This window comes from Mastomys coucha, unplaced genomic scaffold (assembly GCF_008632895.1).
Source record: "Mastomys coucha isolate ucsf_1 unplaced genomic scaffold, UCSF_Mcou_1 pScaffold15, whole genome shotgun sequence".
Lineage (NCBI taxonomy): Eukaryota > Metazoa > Chordata > Mammalia > Rodentia > Muridae > Mastomys > Mastomys coucha.
Genome location: NW_022196897.1, coordinates 118,721,908 through 118,737,833, shown reverse-complemented (window position 1 = coordinate 118,737,833; position 15,926 = coordinate 118,721,908). Strand labels below are relative to the sequence as shown.

At 40.7% G+C, this 15,926-nt stretch overlaps 1 long non-coding RNA gene across 1 annotated transcript; it reads right to left on the bottom strand.

Annotated features, from left to right (window-relative positions):
• Positions 1-910: 910 nt before the first annotated feature.
• Positions 911-12,045, bottom strand: LOC116092373. The gene is made up of 3 exons (XR_004119229.1): positions 11,512-12,045; positions 2,782-2,819; positions 911-1,083 (listed from the first exon to the last, which is right to left on the bottom strand). It is a non-coding gene; the product is annotated as an uncharacterized LOC116092373 (long non-coding RNA).
• Between the last annotated feature and the right edge of the window lie 3,881 nt (positions 12,046-15,926).

Genomic DNA, 15,926 nt, shown 5'->3' with positions numbered 1-15,926 from the left:
AAGATATACTGTTATCAGTACATTCGTTACCTTCTAACCAGTTTCCTCACTACCCAAGTTGAAGTTCACACCATCATTAGGACTCCTCTTTCAGCATTCCTCAGTTTCCCCGTGTCTACAATTTTCCGCAGTTGTCTGGAAAAAAAATCCAAACTTCAGACTCACCTCTGCCATTGATGGCTGCTCCTATAGGGGAAATGCCCATTAACAGAGTTCTGTGGTCCTTCGACATTGCTCAGCTGTTCTCATAATCTTCAAACTTACATTCCTGCTTTTGTAATGGCCAACCCTTTCCTATACTTCACTCCAGCTGATGAGTTCCATTTCCATCTCATTGAGAACATAGACATATCAGAAAACCCTGAGCTGGCACCTACTGACTTCCTGTCATGATGGATTTGGTCCAATCTAAAAGTAAGACATTTCATGAGCAGCGTCCCCATATAGTCTTCAGTAATCCCTGTTCTCCTCTGCATTGCAGTGTTAAAGAAAAACTTTCAAATTTCCTTCCAACCTCTCCAAATTTCTATGCTTTTCTTTGTAGCAGGAGTCCTCAAAGTGACACTGCCACTGAGTTTTCTTTGTCTTTTTTCTTTTTGTCAGCCCTCATCCCCCACTTTTGTCTCTATTCGAACCATGCCTTTTTCTGTCTACTTAAATGAGTCCACTGGAGTTAAGTGGCATTTCATTCCATCTGTGTCCAGTCCTCATCAGCATTCACTGTAGTTGGTCACACTTTCCTTAAAGTAATTCTTCCTTTAATTTCAAAGCCTTTGAGTAGATTATGTTTTAATATTTCATGGGCAATAATTCCTAGTATACAAAAAGTATAAATTTAATTTTTCTCTTTCAATAACCAAAGTTAGCCTTGATTTAAGTACTTGTTTTCTAATGACAGAAAAAACATTCGTTGTCTTGATAGAAAACACAGTCACTTTATTGGCTTTTGGACCCTCTACAGTTTATCATGAAATGTTGGAGGGGTTCTGGGTTCCAGGTTTCCAGGTTTGTAGTTTCTTTCTTCTCTATCTTCACAAGATATTCTTGCTTGCTTGGTATCCCAGAGAAACTTCTGGATTCGGTCTTAGAATGATATATTTGAAGGTATACAAGAAAACACATAAAATTGTAAAGATAACAAATTGTATAAGTTATAGCAGTCAAAAATAGCTATACAACTTTTATTAACTGGAATGCTTTTTTAATGTATTAAGCTAGAAGATTAAGAGTTAGGTTCATAGCTTCTGATTTAAAGCCTGCTCCACAGAAGGGAATACATGACTGGAATTGTAAATCTGGCCAAGAACCCATCATTGGGGAGTTCCTAGGCCCCAGGAGCAAATCTACTACTAGTATTTTGCTAAACAGACATAGTATCAACCTGCCCTCTAAATTAGTATATATCTGTTTATATTCATACATAAGCCCAACTCTCAGACCTCATGAGAGAAGTTCCCTTGTGCATATGGACAACTGGTAATGAAAAAAATCACAAGTGGTTAAAGTGGAAAGAATCAGTCTTCAGTAATTAACGGAGCATTTCGATGACACACCCTCCCCAAGGCTCAAGACCATTCTGGAAAAGGAGTCAAAGACACTATAAAAACCACAGGTTTTTGTTTTGCTTTTTATTGTGTGTTTTTTCAGGGTATGGGTGGAGGTGTTTGTTTCTTTATTTGAGACAGTACCTTGCTGTGTAGCCCTTACTGGCTTGAGCTTGAGATGTAGATCAAGCTGGGCCAGACACACAGAGGTCCACCTCTTCTGGCTCCCACGTGCTGTGATTAAAGGTACATACTAGTATGCCCTCTTATTTTTAAATGAAACTTGAATTATCATGTTTAAAGGGAATAGCTGTGACAGCACACACAAGACCTGTACAAGCTCAAGCCAGACAAAATTCCAGCATGGAGAAGAGAAGTGGATGTGAAGTCCTACTAATAACCATGAAGGTTTTTGTGATTAATACCCATTAGGAGAAGGAACATCAGTTTTTTTTTTCAATAGAACAACATGAAGGATATCAACTGTACTCCAGGATAGGCTCAAGCCCTGATGTAGCTGACCAACACAAAACAGAATGCATGTTTTGTTTTGTTTTGTTTTGTTTGTGTGATTTTTGGTTTGTTTTGGTGGTGATTGTTGTTTTCTGATTTTGGTTGTTTGTTTTCATTTTGAACTTTGGTTTGGTTTAGTTTGGGTTGGTCTGGTTTGGTTTGGGGAGATTATGAAAAAGGATATGAAGTTACATGGGTAGGGATGTGTGAAAGATTTAAGAGCTGGGCAAGGGGAAAGAAAAAAGAAATTGAGTGTAGCCTTCCTTAAGTGGTAAGTCAATTCAGAGATGATCACAACAGAGCCTTGTCATCAATGCTATTAAACATCAAAGGAAAATGCAGCTGGAAAGCTGAAGGCTGTGATCTAGCAGTCTGACAGATAAACTCTAATTCTACAGCCAGTCATCCACCCTGGCAGCAGCGTCATCAAAAAGCAGATAAGATTAAACAAGGACTGTTGCTCCCCAACCACAATTCAGCAGGAATTGTGCATGCCACAGAGACTACTCAATGTGCCATTTCCAGGATGTTTTTTGGCCAAATAGGAAAATCAAAATTGAAAAATAAAGTATTGAATGAAAAAAAAACTAGCTATATTGAAGACTAGGTACAGCTGAAGAAAGACTTAGTGAATTAGAAAAATAAATCTTAGGAAAGTATCTTTAACATGATAAGAGATATAATATACAAAAATAAATTTTATACCATACAGATATATTTTTACCTTAAAAAAATGTGGTTCAGGAAGCTTGCCAAGGAGAACTATAGTAAACATAAGAAAATAAAGTAAGAAAAATAACAAAGATCAAAAACAGAAATAGTAATTAGTCCACAATGAAATCTTAGCATTAAATAATAAATCTAGATGCAAGTTTGGAAAAGAAATACTTAATGTGTTTAAGAGAATTCAATTACTTCTTAAACTAAAAAGAGCATAATTTATGTTTGCAGATAAGATGCAAAAATAAATATTTGCCAAAATATCTTAACTTTTTTATGTAATATAGGCATCATTTTTAATTGTATACATTTGGATGTGAGGTTCTTAAAAAAAAAAAAAAAGGTCAAGGCATGTCAGTTTCTCAGAAAACAGAAAATTGTTTGACCACAAGACTCAGATATCCAGATATACCACTCCAGGGCATATACCCCAAAGATGCTGCATCATCCCAGAAAAGACACTTGTTCAACTATGTTCATAATGGCTTTATTTGTAACAGCCAGAAACTGGAAACAACCTAGATGTCCCTCAGCCGAAGAATGGATAAAGAAAGGGTGATATGTCTACATAATGGAATGCTATCCAGCAATTAAAAACAAAGACATCATGAATTTTGCAGGCAAATGGGTGGAACTTGAGAATATTATCCTAAGTGAGGTTAACTCAGTACTAAAAGGACATGAATGAAATGTATCACTTATAAGTGTGTATTAATCATAAAATATAAGTACCATATTACACTCCCCAGACCCAAAGAAGCTAAACAAAAAGGAAAGTCTAAGCAAGGAAGCCCGAATCTCACTTAGAAGGGGAAGACAATAGTCATAAGAGGCAGGTGGCAGGAGGGAGCTAGAAGGGAGGGGGATAAAGGGGAACGGGGGATTCAGGATCAGGTGTAGGGATAGACAGGACAGATGGCTAGATGGCCATGAAAATGCATGGAAATCTGAAACACAGGGGTGAAGTGGTGTGGGGCATCACCAGGAAGAGACAGAAACCTGAGATAAGGGAGGCAGCCAACAATCAATAGGAGTGACCTTAGCTGTAACTCACTACATCGGGGATATAGAATCTGTAGGGGTCACCCCCTGTAGCCAGGCAGGAACCCCAGTGGAGCAACACCAACCCACCCACAAAACTTTCAACCCCAAAATTTATCTTGTCTATAAGATATGCAGGCAAGGGAGCTGGAGCAGAGACTGAGGGAATGGCCAACCAATAAATGACCCAAACTGAGACCCATCCAATGGACAAGCATCAATCTCTAACACTATTAATGATACTCTCTTACGCTTGCCAACAGGAACATGTTGTCCTCTGAAAGGCTCTACCCAGCAGCTGACTCAGACACAGACAACCACAAAAAGTGAATGGAGCTTGGGGATTCTTATGAAAGAATAGGAAGAAAGATTACAGGCCCCAATGGAACTCCACAGGAAGACCAACAGAGCCAACTAACCTGGACCCTTGGGCTCTCATAGTCTGAACCACCAACCAAAGAACATACATGGAATGGACCTAGGCCTCCCCACTCATATGTAGCAGATGCGCAGCTTGGTCTTCATGTGGGTCCTGAACAACTGAAGCAGAGGCTATCCCAAAAGCTGTTGCCTGTACATGGGATATGTTCTTCTAGATGGGCTGCTTTATCTGGCCTCAGTGGGAGATGAAGTACCGAGCCTTCCAGAGACTTGAAGTATCAGGGTTGGGGTATAACCAGGGGGGGCCCCAACTGCTCAGAGGAGAAGCAGGGAGAGAAGGAAAGGATTTGGAGGGTGACCTAGATGAGGACACTGAGCAAGATATAATGTGAATGAGTAAAAAAATGAAATTTAATTTTAAAAAAGTCAAGTCATGTATATGGTTACTGGTATCTCTAGCTTCCAGTGTCCCTTGTCAGCCCTACAATTATTAACACTTTCTTAACTTTATTAAAGCACAGTTATAGAAAAAATTAAAACTATTTTAGGCTTTAAATTCTGTCACACTTATACTAAAAGTTCTTACTAGAAAATTAAACCGTTTTTTCATCTTATTCAGTTCCACTTGTCCTTCTGTAGGCACTACACACTACAAGAGATACTGTGAAGAAAACCTTCCATTGGCTAAGTTACCTCTCTGAACCATCAAGTGACTAAAGGTCTTATGCATGGCCCCTCTGATCAGAAAAACAGTCATCAGCACTGTTGACAATCACCAACCTTTTATTTTCATTGTTTAAAGATTTATGTTGTTTAGATGAGAGTTTGACCTGCATGTATGTATGTGCACCATCTGTATGCCTAGTGCCCACATAGACCAGAAGATGGTGTCAGATCTCCTTAAACTAGAGCTATAGAAAAATTGTGAACCATCATGTGGGTATAGGGAACTGAAACCAGGTATCCAACAAGAGCCAATATTTTATACACACACACACACACACACACACACACACACACACACAAATATGTATGTTTGTTCTCAGTTCTCTCTTTTCCCTGACCATGCTCTTAGCAATATGTCTTTGCATGCTATCAAGAAGTAGAGTCTGACCCCAACTTTTGACTCTGAAGTTGCCTTGTAATTTGGTTTTAGCCGACAGAATATGCCTGAAATGGCATTGTATCTACCCCAAGCCTAGACCTAGAGAGGCCTTACAAACCTCTGCTATCACTTGGACCTTTGCTATCACTCCGAGAGAGTAATGTGATTTGCCAGCTAAGAGTCCACATGAAGCAGAGAAAGCCCTGGCTGGTTATAGATGCAGGAAAATCTAGACAAAACCAGCTGTAATCGACTGGCTGTCAAAAGAGAAACCAACAAGTACTATAGTAGGCATTGACATCTTAGAATTGTTTCCAGCATTATAATTTAATGAATATGCTCCTTCACGGTGCAAGTTCAGTTCTCAGGAAACTCATTCATACATTTTTTGATGGTTTTGTTTCAGTTTTGTTGACTAAGATCTTTGCTTTATTGGAAGTTTTGTGAGTTTTCAGTGGGAATAGTTTTTGTTCCTGCTTCCTTAGCAGGTATTGTGTAAGGACTTAAATTGAGACCCGTGGCTGTGGACAGTCACCTCCATCATCTACATTCTCAGATTTCAGATGGCTACAAAGACAAAAATAGCCACCACCTTGTGTGGATCGGCAGAGTCAAACATGAATTTAGGGATCTTGCCACCGCCCACCACCGACATTCCTTGGAGCAATAAAGGGTAGGTTCTTTACAAATCATCTATATCTCTAGTATGAAAGGAAACACACACCAGTGTGAGCTGCGAGAGAAAAGCTTAGTTTCACAGAATGGAAATAGTCATGAGTTCCAAAACTCAACAAGCATCTTATAATTTTCCATTTCCTTATAAAGCCACTGTGCATAACATTAGGAACAAGTAGAATTTTCCAAGTTGGGGGTGGGGGGAGCAAGAATGATGCTGAACAGAACCTTCAGGAGCTAAACTCAAGGCAGGAGGTTGCATTTTCTTGAGCATCGTTCAGCCACGTTAACAACTGCTTTAATGGGTCACACTAAATTGCCATAAAGTGCCTAAGCAGGACATCCAGCAAAACAGGAAGGTTGGAGCAGAGTTGAAACCAACCATGTAAATCACTGTATATGCTTTTCAATTTTTCAAATTGGGCTTTCATTTTTCAAAATTATTTTTGCAAAATGGACACATGTTTACTGGAGAAAATTAGAAAATACAAGTAAGCAAAGGAGAAATCAGTCGTCCATAACCCTATCAGGTAGATGTGTTTATCTAAGTATTTTTTCTGAGTACATCTCCTTGTAAGTAAACGGATAGATAGTAAGGGCATTTTATCAAAATGGAGAAACATTCTACATGCTCAGTGCTCTTCATTTAACATTATTGAACAAACCCAGCCTTGTCATGTTCTCTCTTAACTGTGGATGCTGGCTCTTCATCTTTAGATGTGAGTGTAGAAGCTGAACTTGCATCAGTTTTCTCCAGGGAGCATATGTATGTACTGACAGTAATTAAAGAAGAGGCCATGTTTTTAGAGAGACTGGGAGGGCACATGGGAGGAGCTAGGACGGGGCGGGGAAGGATAGACATTAAGTAAACCCAGTATTCAGGGATGAGTTAGAAAGAGACAAGATACAGATGTGCCCTTATGCCCTTGTCTCCTGCCCATTGTTTAATGGTTCCCTCTTTCATCCGATGCTGCAATAAACAAGCAGCTACATTGCTGATTATATCTGAGATCCTTCAGACAAGACCCTTGAAATCGCTCATGTGTTTGGATTTTTTTTTTTCATTTTTCCAGCCACACTTAACAGTACTCCTAAGACCATCCTTCTCTCCCAAGGCCCTATAGGCTGTGTTTGTCTTTGGTGACCATATTGGTATTGCTACATTGGTTCAAGTATGGCTCTCATTGGCCCTCTCAGTTCCTTACATTTTGAAGAGAACCCTGCAAATTGGGAGAAAAAAAATGGAAATTTCCTCTCAGCAAATCTCATCCTAGCAATCTTTCTCTCCCAAAGTCTAAGATTAACACCTTTCCCACAGATAAGAAAGATAATGATCTAATTTGCCAATAAACTGATCTATAGCTGAGTTTAAGTTACTTGGAAGTTTAATATGCCACCTCTTCAGGGTTGCAGATTTTAACCTATGAAAAAATACAACATTGTTAGCTTTAAATGATCAAAAATAGACCTACTTGGGAAAGCTAGGGTGAGAGAGGACCTCCTGAATGCTTGCAAAATGACATGTGTCATATAAGTCAGAAGTTCAAGCAACATGCCCAGTGTGTTCCATTTTTTAGGAACGCTTGTGTGGGAGTCAGAATCTGATTTTATAAACATGGAATAATTCTGCAAAGGTGAATGAGCAACAAGAAACACTAGTTGATTTTTACAGAGGAGAGCTAAGGAAATGAGAAGACCAGAATGAGGAAGAGATGTCCTTCAAGTACAAAATACAATGTGTGTTTATAATTACCTATTTAATTATATGCTAGGTAGAAAACTTTTTATGGCTCAGTATTTACTACATGAGGTCAACTTTTAAAAATGAAACCAAAAAAGCAAGTTTATGAAATAAATGCAGTTTGTTTCATGGATAGATCAATCCTTTAGAGATTTAAAAGAGATGTTTCCAACAAGTTTTGTCAGTCCATTCACTATGCACTCCAAGGAAAGTTCGGGATAAACATCATCCAACATTCAAAAGAAATCAACAGATCAACCTTAGAGGAGAAAGGGAAAGCTTGCTGGAAGTCAAAAAGAAGATCAATAGGAAAAGGTTTCCTCATTCAGACATGAAGGTCACACACTCTCTCCATCCAAAGATTAAACTAAAATTGTTTTCTTGTTTCCTGTCAATAGTATCAACAATCCATTTGTGTCAGAATAAAGGGAAAGACCAGAGACAAATCAGCTTATTATACCACAGATCAACAGCGGGAAGGAGGGCACATCAGAAGATCAATTTTCAGCTCCCAAGACCATTTATTTCACACTTCTGTCATCTCTGGTTGCCTTTCCAGCAATCTGTCAACAACTTCCGTCTGCCAAAGACACACATTTAGCATCCAGAAGTAATGATAAAGGATCCAGCTCTCCACCTATGGACATTACATTTGGCTCCAAAAATAAGTCCATGTATTCACAAAAACAGAATGAAGCAAGTCGGAGCATTTTAATATGCAAAATTTTGAAGATGGCCATTCACATCTTGCATATCTTATACATCTTCTTGATTTGAAAAAGCAAACAGACAGACAAAAAACAGTCAGGCATGGGCTGGGAGTGGTGACTTACATTTTTAATCCCAGCACTCGGAAAGCAGAACCCCATGGAACTCTAAGTGTTTGAGGCCAGCCTGTTCTGCATAGTGGGCTTCATTACAGCCAGGGTTATGTAGAGAAAACCTGTCTACAAAAGTAAATAAACAAGTATTAGCTGGGCAGTGGTGGCACACTACTTTAGTCCCAGCACTCCAGAGACAGAGGCAGGTGGACCTCTGAGTTCAAGGCTAGCCTGCTCTACAGAATGTGTTCTAGGATATCCAGGGCTACACAGAGAAAACATGTCTCAATAAATAAATAAATAAATAAGTAAATAAATAAATAAATAACACTCAGGCGCTTCTTTATCTAGTATGTCTACTGAGGTGGCCTGTGGGGGACAGGCAGAGAAGATGGATAAGAAACGCTATCACAAAACTACAACGGGTAATGGCAAGAAGGGGAAGATCTAGGACAGTACTGGGTAGCAGGCTAGTGTCAGAATTCAGAAGAGAAGAATCAACAGAAGTCTTTTGACAGGGAAGGACACCAGTCTTGACTAGAAAGTGAGCAAGTGAAAAGTGGGAGATTTTACAAAAAGAATTCTTTTTTTTTTTCTTTTTCTTTTTTTCTTAGATATTTTCTTTATTCAAATTTCAAATGATATCTCCTTTCCTGGTTTCCCCTCTGGAAAACAAAAAACAAAAACAAAAACAAAAACCTGTTCCCTCCACCCTCCTCCTGCTCACCAACCCACCCTATTCTGCTTCCTGGCCCTGGCATTCCCCTACACTGGGGCATAGAACCCTCACAGGACCACTGTAGAGTATAGTGTTTACTGCTGTAGGCACCCAGCCTCTGTTCACTCAGATCTTATTTCTTGTTGGGAATCTCAGTGACTAATCCCTGCAGGCTATAATTCCCAGGCTCTCCAGTCTCTAAGAGGTGGCTCAGTGTTTGAGAGCATCTACTGCTCTTACAGAGGTTAAAGCTCAGTTCCCAGTGCCCACTTCCCATGGATCACAACCACCTATAGCTCCTGTTTCAGGGAATCCAATGGCATTTTCTGTTTTCCGATATTCCAATAACAAAAATATTATATATGTACATAATATTATATATGTACATAATATTTTTAAAATCTTTAGGTTTGGACAGTTGGCTCAGTGGTTAACAGCATATGCTGCTCTTTCAAGGGACAGGAATTCAGTTCCCAGCACCCATATCAGGTGGTTTACAATCACCTGTAAATTCAGCTCTGGGAGATCTGATATCCTCTTCTGGCTTCTCAGGCACTTGTATACATGTGCATACAAAACACAGAGAGACATAAATAAATGATAAAGTAACTCCTTTTTAGAACAATTCTAAACCCAGTAATGAAAGCTAAGAGTTGGATCTGAAAAGCGAACAGTCACCAACCATCTCAGCAAGCAAATCATAACTACGATATCTTCACTTAGTTTGTGTGGTGGCAGATTGCAGCAGAAGGTGGGGAAACAGAAGAGATGGTGGAGCATCTTCCAGAACTGTATTCCCAACATAGCTGAATACCAATATATGATCCCTGCTTCCTCTGAATGAGCTCAACAGAATTCCATCTTACATGAGTTGACTCCTCTAGGCTGACTCTTCATTCACTCTCTCTTGTTGATGGATGGTAAAGATTGCCTGCTGTTGTTGATCTCTGCAGGCTTCATTGGTCCCCATTTATCTTCTCAGTTGATCCATCACCTTTATCTATAGTTTCTTGCTCTCATTATCTTCTGAGCCACCCCAGCCCATAGGTTTTAAGTTCTCAAGAAGTTTTCTCCTGAGACACTAAGATAGGCATAGTCTGTAACAAACTGAGTTTTGTAACAGGTATGGTGGTAGATACCAACAATCCCAATACTCGAAAAGAAGAGGCAGAAGGACTTTTGAAAGTTTAAGGCCAGTATTATCTACATAGAATTCTACACAAACTAGAACTATATAACAAGACATTTTCTGAAGGAATCAAATTATAGATAGAGATAAATGATAGATAGATAGATAGATAGATAGATAGATAGATAGATAGATAGATAGATAGATAGTCTCAAGGATAAGAATGCCCTTTGAGTTGTTTATCTACTGTACCTAAAGAGTCAACACGTCATGGACATAAAAAACTTTACTAAAGTATTCTCCAACCTGGACTTCAGCTAGCCAAAGCTAGGAAACTACTTGCATGTGTAATTATTGCAAATGTATAGCTAGTACATAAAAACAAGAACACACAGCATAAAAAAGTAAGAGAGGAGGAAGAGGATAGAATGGAAGAAATTAACAACCAAAGGTAATAGTTCCCTTGTTTTCTAGACAAAGAGCACTTATTTTTATGACATTGTGACCTAGAATGATCACCAAATACCCTTCATAACATAGGAGAGATGAGAGTGAACAATTGCTCAACAATCTACTTAATGCCCTACCCCTCATCTAAGGAAGAATTGGCCTTAAAAGACCTTAATTCGTCAAAGGGTCTTTCTGTGGTGTTGATGTAGTATTAGGAAACAGAGGAAAAGCCCAGCTAAATCTGGCCAACCAGAACTCAGAGAAAGAGCAAGATGCAGCTGCTGAAATCTGGCCTTGGCCATGTGCTGTATACACTCTCCTAACGTGAAGCTAAGCTCTCTGTATCACAGTCCATGCTATTGATGAGAAAAGTGTTTATGAAGGCAAGCCAGCTGGCCGGCGATCGCAATCTAAAGTGTAGTTAGGAATACCCTCCTATTCATCTCTTTCCCTTCTGCCTCAAAACTCACACCACCACTTTGTACCTCATAAATATATACAACTATAATTTGTCAATTAAGAGAAGTATGAGCAGCTAAACTCCTAAGAGTACGAAGCATGAAGTCACACTAAGACCTTGACCCCTGTGAAATGTGGGAGTAAAACATAAGGATCACGTTTATCCCACAGCTGTTTCCTGTTTCCACGGTTTACTTTTTAGCTGTAAACATACTTGGCGGGTGGTGATGTATCCCACAGAAGAATCTCCAAGAACTAGAACACCATTTCTGTGGATCTTCAGGGCCGTATTGATATGGATCCTGAAACACATCCTGGCATACTTTTCTACAGAGATCATAGTGTTGAATGAATGCTTGAAATATTCCAGCCATTTGGGGATGGATCTGTGGTCCTATATCAGCAGTTCAATAGGAAAAATATCGCTGATTAAGCACCATGTCTCTAGTGTCCTACAGAAATGTGCTTTTCTATACTTCTTCTTGGTCATAAATGATCATGCTCATTTCCAGAAGCTTCCAATCTTTCTCCCATAGATTTTGTTGTCTTCTTTTCACATTAGGCAACATGTTAGTGGACATCGGCACCATCCGGAACTTTTCTCAACCTACAAAGCAACCAGGAGCTGGCCACATGTAGGATTGCTGGACCTGAGAATGCCCCAGCTGCAGCTCAAGCCCACCCAAGCTGCTGGCCAAGCCCACGTCACCCTTCTGAACCATGGAGGTTGCCAGAAAGGCCACCAGATTTGACATGGGCCAAGAGCTCTGACCTCACAAAGCCTTCTTTAACCCTTCTGTGACCTAAGCATTATATCATCTCACCCACATAGTATAAAGCTTTATTTACTCACTTGCAAAGTGGCTGAAAATTAAACGTCAAACACTGAAGAGCCCTTGCCTTAAAAGAGTGTCTAGGAGGATATGATAGTTACTGCAAATTGGCGGTGGCTTTGAGGGTGACATTGCCTTCCTTAAGCTCTGGTTTTCTAGGCTCTGGATCATGGTGATAACGTATACTATGGGTATGTGCTGATTAACTGAAAGGTTTTATACAAAGACCTTTGCTCAGTGCAGTAGCGTCAGCAGACATCATCAGTAGTAATGTTAGAACAGCCATTTGTTGAGTAGCTACTATGTACAAGCTGCTCAAACACATAGACATGAATATTAGGTATAGATACTAGCCTTAAGAGACTCACAGACACTCTAAAAGAATACCATGTGTATGCAAAGAATAACTTAGTTCAGCTTGTTCTAGATGAGGCAAACTATACAGAATAAATAATTTCAGAGCAACCGGGAAGGTCCATAGTGGACTTTGACCAATTAAAAGATGTGTTATCTCAATGTATACAAATATGCCATGTATAAGATATATTTAAGATGTTGGAGCAAAAAAAGTTTAGAAAACCACAGATTAAAAGACAATGGGAGTAGTTTTAGATGTTTGTTACAAAAAGAAAAAATAATGTCAGGAAAGGACAGTTAAAAAGAAAACCCTCACACTGCCGGGCACTCATCATCTTATTTCCCCTCACAGCATCCATCGTCCTCCTCTGATAACAGTACTGGTTTCCCCTCAGCATTCTGCCTTCGTGAAACACAGGAAAACGTGAGCCATGCTAGGACAAGCAGTTTCTCTCCCTCTCAGAAGCTGGCTCTTGAAGCAGATATACAACGTGATATGGGAAAAGTGCTTGGGACTATGAACAAGCGCCAGCTAGCTGATCCCCAGGGGCTGGGCTGTCCTGGAGGCTGCATGCTGCCCCACTGCCTCTATTTAAGTTGCTCAAACGTTGCTTAACTGTTATAACCACAACCAGATATAAGACCAGCAATCAACATACTTGCAGAATGTCCTGGGCTTTTTTCCTTGTGTGTGTGTGTGTGTGTGTGTGTGTGTGTGTGTGTGTGTGTGTGTGTGTAGAGAGAGAGAGAGACAGACAGACAGACAGACACACACACATGAAAAGGAAAGCAGGGTTATTTGGGGGTGAGTAGCAAGTAAGACAGGCTTTCTCTGTGTAACCTTGGCTATTCTAGAACTAGCTTTGTAGTCCAGGCTGGCCTCAAACTCACAGAGATCTGACTATCTCTGACTCCCAAGTGCTGGGATTAAAGGTGTGTACCATGACTGCCCAGCCTGAAAGGCATGTTTTATAGAGATACTTTTTTTCTGTCCAAAAATAGATGGAATTGTATAAATAGGTTAATAAATTCTTTTTTGTTGAATAAAACATCCTGAACATCTTTCTGTGCTCTTGATCTAAGCTCAATCCCCGTGCTCTCTCCTATTGTGACTACTAAGTAAAATATCACCCCGAACTTTACAAATACAGAGACACAAACTCAACCCCTATCATTCAGGAGATCACAGAAGGAGAAAATCTGCAAAGGTGTTTTTTACCAAACAAGGCTGTAAATGGCCAGAACAGGAAGTTCTATGCCCCTGCTTAGGCTTCATGCTGGAGAAGGTGGGAATGGGGTCCCTCAATCTAGGCTTGGCCTAATCAGTCACCTCTCAGCCGCTCCAGCAGCAGCTGTGTTGTCGCCTCTGGCCCTCCTCTGATCTGTCACCACCAGGATATGTGGAACTTGCACCTTCTGAGATTGCCAATGTGATGAGGAGTGGTGGGAACTGAACTTTGGTCCTGAAGAGCCATCTGGCCCAGGAGGCTATCTCTAGGACAAGGGAGATTTCGGGGAAATCAGATCACACCTTGTCCTGACACTCAGCTCACAAAGTGCTGGTGTGCTGCCACACATTCAGTTAGAGGAGAGAACTTCAGTGCCACGGACATCCAAAGGGATGTTCCAGAGAAGCAGGAGACGTGCCAGCAGGGGTTGTGACCAGAGCTGCCTCGTGCAGGGCAGACACCGGTTACCTGTTTACAGCTGGTGTGGAGTAAACAGTCCAGCTTCCAGAGACAGCGGTGTGAACTCTCTATAAAATTAAAAGGAGAACTATCATACATTCTGGAAGCCCATTCTTGGGCATATATTCAAATGAAATGAAGTTAATACACTAAGAAGACATCTGTACTCTCAACCCAGTACTCATGAGAATATTTAGATTAGCTGAAACCATACTTTTCAAAGATTTTGGACTCCATGCCAGGTTTTGTCTTAACCTTGAAAAACTTAAAAACCACCAGAAAACCCCCATTTCAGATGACTCTCAATGAGAACCACAAAACTGAAGTTATAAGAGTTCTAGAATGTTCTCTTCCAAAAGCAGCTAGATCTAGGCTACATAACCTGACACGATGACTCCTGGTCCAAGAAATCACCATCCCAGTACCAGGCCATCACCCCCAGGACCCTGTAGTGTTTGAGAAATCTCCAAACCCTTGTAGAGCCTGGGAGCTTGGCTGCTGGCACTCAAAGCTTCTCACAGCTGTGGAGCATGACTTAACTGTGTGAAGTTATAACATAGTTATAACCTCAGTTCTTGAGAGCATTATGCAGATTTCCTTTTATCATCTGTAGAATGGGCACAATAATAATCTACCTTCTTTATGGGCTTATCTTGGGGTTTCATGAGCTTTTTTACCCAATAACACATTCCTGCTATTGGGTAAAAGCTCAAATAATATCAGCTATCAACCAGTTGGGGAAAAAAACAAAAAAACGTCCAAAATATGCAGTGACAAGGCTGTATTCCCCTCCTTTCCCAATACAAATGCCATAAACCAGTTCTGCCTAAGGGAACCCACTGTAACAGCAGCATGCTCTGTATCTGCAGGAGCCACTCACCACACTCAGCTACTGAACGCTTAACATGTGCTAAGTCTAACAGAAAGGGAATTTTTCACTTCCTCTCTCTTACTTCATTTGAATTAAAGTAGCCCCATGCGGCTACTAGTAACCAGCTTATTGGACATTGCACCCCCAAAATGACCTAATCAGAGGTGGCAAAGCTTTGAAAAACCAACAACAGAGAGGCAAAAGCATGCTTTAAGCCTTCCAAGGACAGGGAAGGATTGAGGAGAAAACTGCAGAGATTGAACAACTGTGAAGGGTCCCAATGAGGCAGCTGAGGCAGCTGGGGCGTCGGCATCCCCCACCCAGTCCACTCAGGGCCAGGCTCACAGCTAGCTACGTCACACAACTGCTGCGAGAAAGATGGGTTCTCTGTGTTTCCACATGTGGTTAATCTCTTGGGGCCAAGGTGACTGCTCTTGCTATCAGGCAGATTAACTGTGTATTTATGGCCCTGCCTGCAGAGTCCAAAATCAGCCATAAACAGTTCCAAACAGCACACTCAGATCCCGTTGAGGACCTGCATTTTCTGTATCCAAGAGAGGAACGTGCTATAAACTGCTAAAAGGTGGGAGGGGGCGGTGGGAGGAGGGGGAGTGGCTGCAAAGGCCCCTCTTGGTGGGAAGCAAGGCAGAGTGATAAGGTGAGGGGATCTCGGGCTTCAGAGCAGATGCCCTCTTGGCTCTGTGCTTGGGACCAAATGAGAAATGAGAGAAGATACAGGGAAAGTAACGATAAGGGGAGAGGAGGCAGCTGCCAGCGGGAGAGCACTTGAGACTGCTCTGTTTATCAGGAGCAGCTGTAAGTGATGGTTTCAACCTCCAACTTATGTGTCTGCTTGTCTTACTCTGACTTGGGAACTGAA